Genomic DNA, 6023 nt, shown 5'->3' with positions numbered 1-6023 from the left:
TATATATAGCTTGTTTAGTTGTTGTTGCTAATTTTAATAATTTTTTATTAGCTTCATTTTTATATAAGTCAGAGTTTGTACCAAATGGTATAGCGTAAAATTCAATTTTTTTATCCGGTTGATTAATTGAGAAATATCTTTTCTGGCAAAAAATAGCTATTTTATTTACAAAAGGATAAAATATAAGAACTCCAAAAATATTTGTAATTGTATCAAAACTAATTAACTGAATAGATAAGTTAGTAGATATGTTATTATTAATGAATTGTAAAAGGTATTCTCCTAAAAATAAAAAAACTATAGCAACAATAATGTTGAAAAAAGTATGGAATACGGCTACAACTTTAGTTAATCGATCTCCTATAGCTGCGACTAAATAGCTGTTAAATGTTGTTCCTCATATTTGCTCCGAGAACAATCATAGCAGCTAATTCTGCAGGCAGTCCTTTGCTTGTTAGTAATATTGCTATTGTTATCGAAGCAGAAGAGAAATGAACTACAATTGTAATTACAATTCCTATTAAAATGAATAATATATTGGTTAATAAACTTTGTTGAGATAAATGATGGAAAAAATCTTGTACTTCTTGATGCTCTTCAATTGATGGAATAAAGTTTTTTAAAAAAAATAAAGCAAAGAATAATAAAGATAAAGAAAATAAGATTCCTCCAATTTTTCTTTTATTTCTTTTTTTAGATAAGTAAAAAGGAAATGCAATTAAAATTAATGGAAGAGCTATTTCAATTAAATCGAATTTCATTCCAAAATATACAAGCCAAAGAGTAATTGTTGTGCCAATATTAGCTCCAAGTATAAGACCAAATGCTTTTTTTAAATTAATAAAACCTGCATTTACAAAACCTAGTATAAAAACACTTGCAGCAGATGACGACTGAATAGCAGTTGTAAAAACTGTACCAGTAAGTATGGTTGATAAATTGTTTTTTGTAAGTTTATTTAAGGTCCTGTTCTTAAATTTGATCCAGATATAAAGCTTGTAAATTTTCACTTAGTAATTTTAATAGCTAAATAAAAAGGCAATTGCTCCGAATAGTGATTTAAACTAATCTATAAAAGCTGCATTTATTTTTTATTGAATACAAAAGTATGAAAGTCTAATTAAATGATATTATCTTTTTTCTTTTATTTTGTAATTTTTTTAAATATAGAAATTTCTTGAAAATCAAATAATAGTAACTTAAAATTAGAAAAAAGTAAAAAATATTAAATAAAAACATTGCGAGATTCGAAAAACTGCGCCTAATATTGCACCACGAAAAAAGGGACACGATTCTATCTAAAGAAAAGAAAGTGGACTTGGAGTGTGTATGTGGAATAAATTCAAAGGACTTATTAAAACTAATAACTTATTCCTTTGGCCGATGTAGGTCTCGCTCGTGCAGCACACTGTATTTTACATCATCGCAGTCTGTGTGTCGAGTCCCTCTATGGTGCATCAGTAAAAATATTAGTTGGGGATAGATACTCCAAGCGGCCAACGAGGTAACGGGACTGTATAATCCGTTGGGTTTCATCCGTTCGCAGGTTGCGAATCCTGCTCTCCCCGACAATACAGCCATGTAGCTCAGCTAGCTAGAGCAGATGATGTTGCTAATCAGAGGTGGGTGGTTCGAAGATATATATAGAGAGCTTCAATAAGCTTTTATTTTATATACTTTTAAAACTAAATAAATTATTTTATAAGAACCGATGTAGCTCAGCTGGCTAGAGCAGCTGATTTGTAATCAGCAGGTCGTGGGTTCGAGTCCCTCTATCGGCTCAGTAAAAATATAAGGTTGGGGAGATACTCAAGCGGCCAACGAGGACGGACTGTAAATCCGTTGGTTTCACCTTCGCAGGTTCGAATCCTGCTCTCCCCACAAAACTTACTTCAGTTTTAGAATAAAACAATTATTTTATTAATGTGTACATCAAAAGAAAAGCCCTTTATAAAGGACTTTTACTTGATGATGTTTTTTATAATTTCTATAGAATATACATTTGAAATTTTTTCTATAAATTTTGTGAAATCTATAGTAGCTTCTTCATCTGCTTCATCAGATATTGTACGAATAACAGTAAATGGTAAATCAAATTCATAACAAACTTGAGCTACTGCAGCACCTTCCATTTCTACACAAAGAACATCAGGTAACATATTTTGTAAGTTTTCTTTTTGTTTTGTAGTCGAAAAAAATAAATCTCCAGAAGCAATTAATCCAATATGTAATTTAGGTGAGTGAATATCAAATTTATTTAAATCACTTTCATCAATTACATGATGTAAATAATTATCTTCTAATAAAGTTTTGATAGCATTTGATGAAATATCCAATAAACTTTGATCAGAATCAAAATAAGATTTTTTTAATAAAGGAATTTCGAATTTAGGAAATAAAGGTTCAGCACTCATATCATACTGTATTAATGTTCTTCCTAAAACGATATCACCTATTTTTAATGAAGGATGTATTGCCTCCTGCAACACCTGTAAAAACTAATTCTGTTATATTAAATTTTATAATAAGCGTAGAAACTGTTGTTGCAGCTGCAACTTTACCAACTCTCGAAAATACTACTACAATCTGCTGGTTATTTATTTCTCCTGTGTAATAGATTCTATTACCAATTTTGTGTTCTTTTTTATTTGATAATAAGTGAACAACTCCGTCTATTTCTTGAGGAATTGCTCCCATTATACCAATTATTCTATTTTTCATTGATGTGAATTAATTGGTAAATTTAATCAATTATTTTCTGTACTTATAAATAGAGCAGTAAACTTCGTAAATAAGTATAAAAGGTAAACAAAATATGATTAAACAAGTATTTAAAAAATTTTTAAGCATATTGCAAATTTAAATAATAAAATTTGTTAAAATCATTTGTATATTCATTTTTTGTTGCCGTATGTTTGTAATAGTAAAAAAATATAAAATGAAAAAATTGTATACTGCAATCGCAATCTGTTCTGCGATGTCTTTCTATAGTTGTAATAACAAAACAGATGAAAAAGTGGAAGCTCCACAAGAAACAACTACTACAACAGAAGAAGCTACAGATTTAGTTGAAGGTGTGATTGCTAAATCAAGTGTTGAATGGACAGCTTATAAAACAACTGAAAAAACTCCCGTATCTGGTCATTTTGATGTAGTATTAGTTAAGGATGCTAATCAAGAAGGTAAAACTCCTCAAGAAGTTTTAGAAGGTGCTAATATAGTTGCGGAAGTTGCTACAATAAATTCTGACTTAGTTGATCGTGACCAAAAATTGAAAGATATTTTATTTGGTAATATGATTGATACAAAGGAAATTAAAGGTAATTTATCATTTAAAGACGGAAAAACTTTCTTAAAATTAACTTTAAATAATGCTTCAAAAGTTATGAGTTAAATTCATCTTTTGAAAATAATGTATTTACAATTGAAGCAGATGTTGATTTAATGGATTTTAATACAACTAAAGCATTAGAAGCATTAAACAAAGCTTGTTTTGAATTACACAAAGGTTCAGATGGTGTTTCTAAAACTTGGAGTGAGGTTCATATTAAAGGTCAGGTAGAATTTACTCAAAATTTTGGTAAATAATTTATACCATTTAAAATAAAAAAAGCTACTAAAAAGTAGCTTTTTTTTATTGATTTTATTTTCCTATTAATTTTTTTAATTTCTTTTTTCGTTCTTGTTTTTTATGAAATTTTGTTTGAAATTCTTCTGTTTTCTTCCACATTTCATTTATAACTTTAGTTTCTTCTTCATTTATAAGTTTAGCATATTCTTTCGCCATTATTTCAACCATATCATTGTATGGAGTTAAGCGAGAAAAATTTTTCATTCTCAATTCAAAATCCATCTTTGTGTGAAAGTTCATACGATTAAGATCTACCAGATAAAAATCATAACTATTTTCACCTACTTTTTTTATTAATGTATTTCCAGGCGAATGATCCAAAAACTCAATTCCTGCTTCATGTAATTGGTATGTGAATTGAGTAAATTGTTTTAAAATTTCTATTTTATTTGGATAATCAGGAATTTCAACTAATTCACGATAAGTTAAATCAGCTTCAACTAATTCACATAAATAATAGCTTTTAAGAAACTGAATTGTTTAGTAGTTTCTTCCAAATATAAGCAAAGGTTAATGGTTAGTTAAAAAACTAAGGTTAACAAGTTATTTGCTATTCAAAGAGCGCTTCAGTTTTGATGAGGAAAAAATTTATAAAAATTTATTTGATAATATTAAGGAATCTTGAAAGGACTTAATAGTTACTATTTTTTCCAGTTCTAAATTGAGTTGGTTTTTTATAGAATTTCTTGTTTCCTTTGCCTCGCCTATGATTTAATTGAATCATAACTTTATGATTTAGATTCAATTTTCTTTTTGTTGTAGGAATTATTATTGAGAACGATTTTGAATATTTTATTAATCCTTATTGTTTTATAGATTATTAATATATATTTATATATAGGTTTCAAAGATATGTTTATTTTTGTTGAAATAATATACGAATAAAGCATAAACAATTTAAATCATTTACTAATGAATAAAATTATTTTAGAATCTCATAATTTAAAAAATAGAACTACTGGTTTTGGAGTTTTTAATTATGAGTTAATTAAAGCATTTTCTCAATTAGATTTTAATGATAATATACATCTTGTAGCAAAAGATATTAATGAATTAAAGAATGAATTTGGAAAAAAATTTGACTACATAAAATATTATGATTTTATGAAATTTAATCTTTTTTCTATAAAAAGAAATAATATAGACGTATGGCATTCATTAAATCAAAATATTAGTGTTGAACCATATTTTAAGCCTAAGAAATATGTTTTAACAATACATGATGTTAATTTTGCAGAAGAGAATACAAATGATTTTTCAATAAAGAAAAAGAATCTTTTTTATAAAAAATTACAACGAACTGATTATATAACATTTATTTCTAAATATGCTAAGGAGCAAACAGAAAAATATTTTGATATTTCTGGTATAGAAAATAAAATTATTTACAATGGTAATTCAATTTCACAACGTTTAGATTTAAAAGATTTTAAACCAAGAATACAAATTGATTCTCCATATTTTTTTACTATTAGTGCATTTATTGAAAAGAAAAATTTTGAATCAATAATCCGTCTAATGCCATTTTTTCCAGATTACAAATTAGTTATTGCAGGAAATAATAGTAACGAATATGGACAAAAAATTAAAAATTTAATTATTGAATGAAGTTAGAGAGCAGAGTTTATTTTACATAAAATATCAGAAATCGGCAAACAGTACTATATGCAGAACTGTGATGCTTTTTTATTTCCTTCGGTAGGAGAAGGATTTGGTTTACCTCCTATAGAAGCTATGAGTTTTGGAAAACCAATACTTTTATCAAATAAAACATCATTGCCTGAAATAGGAGGTGATGATGCTTTCTATTGGGATAATTTTGATTCAGCGTATATGGCTGATGTATTAGCTAAAGCACTTGAAAAATATAATAATAATAAAGATTATTATATAGAAAAATATATTCAACGTTCAAAAGAATTTGATTGGAATAAAGCGGCAAAGGGAATCATCATTCGATATTATATAAAAATCTTAAAACAAGCCTCTTTTTATAAGAAGCTTTTTTGGTTTTTTTAAATAACCACGGTGTTTAATCTTTCAATTTAATATTTTTTTCAACTTGTAAAACAATTTGTTTCAGAATTATCATTTAGTTTTCTGAGTTATATCTTTCATTTTTTTGTTTTATCCATTAAGTTTTTAATAAAAATTATTAATATAAATGATTTAAATCTCAGTAAAACATCAAATAAATCCTTATGAACAAACTCTTCCTTTTTCTTAATATTTATTCCTTGTTTAAAAGTCCAGTTTTCGCTTAAACTATACTTTTCTAACATCATTTCTGTTGCTAGATTTACAATTTCTGAATCTGAAGATCTTGAAAAATAACTTCCTGTTCTAAGTTCGTTATTCTCTAAACCTATTTTTACATCTTCTAGTATTTTTT

At 26.6% G+C, this 6023-nt stretch overlaps 1 non-coding gene across 1 annotated transcript; it reads left to right on the top strand.

Annotated features, from left to right (window-relative positions):
- Nucleotides 1–1707: 1707 nt before the first annotated feature.
- Nucleotides 1708–1781, top strand: Trnat-ugu. Its single transcript has one exon. It is a non-coding gene; the product is annotated as a tRNA-Thr (tRNA).
- The last annotated feature ends 4242 nt before the right edge of the window (nt 1782–6023 follow it).

Source organism: Teleopsis dalmanni, chromosome 2, assembly GCF_002237135.1.
Source record: "Teleopsis dalmanni isolate 2A chromosome 2, ASM223713v2, whole genome shotgun sequence".
Lineage (NCBI taxonomy): Eukaryota > Metazoa > Arthropoda > Insecta > Diptera > Diopsidae > Teleopsis > Teleopsis dalmanni.
The sequence above is the reverse complement of the archived record's forward strand: the minus strand, read 5'-3'. Positions and strand labels throughout refer to the sequence as shown.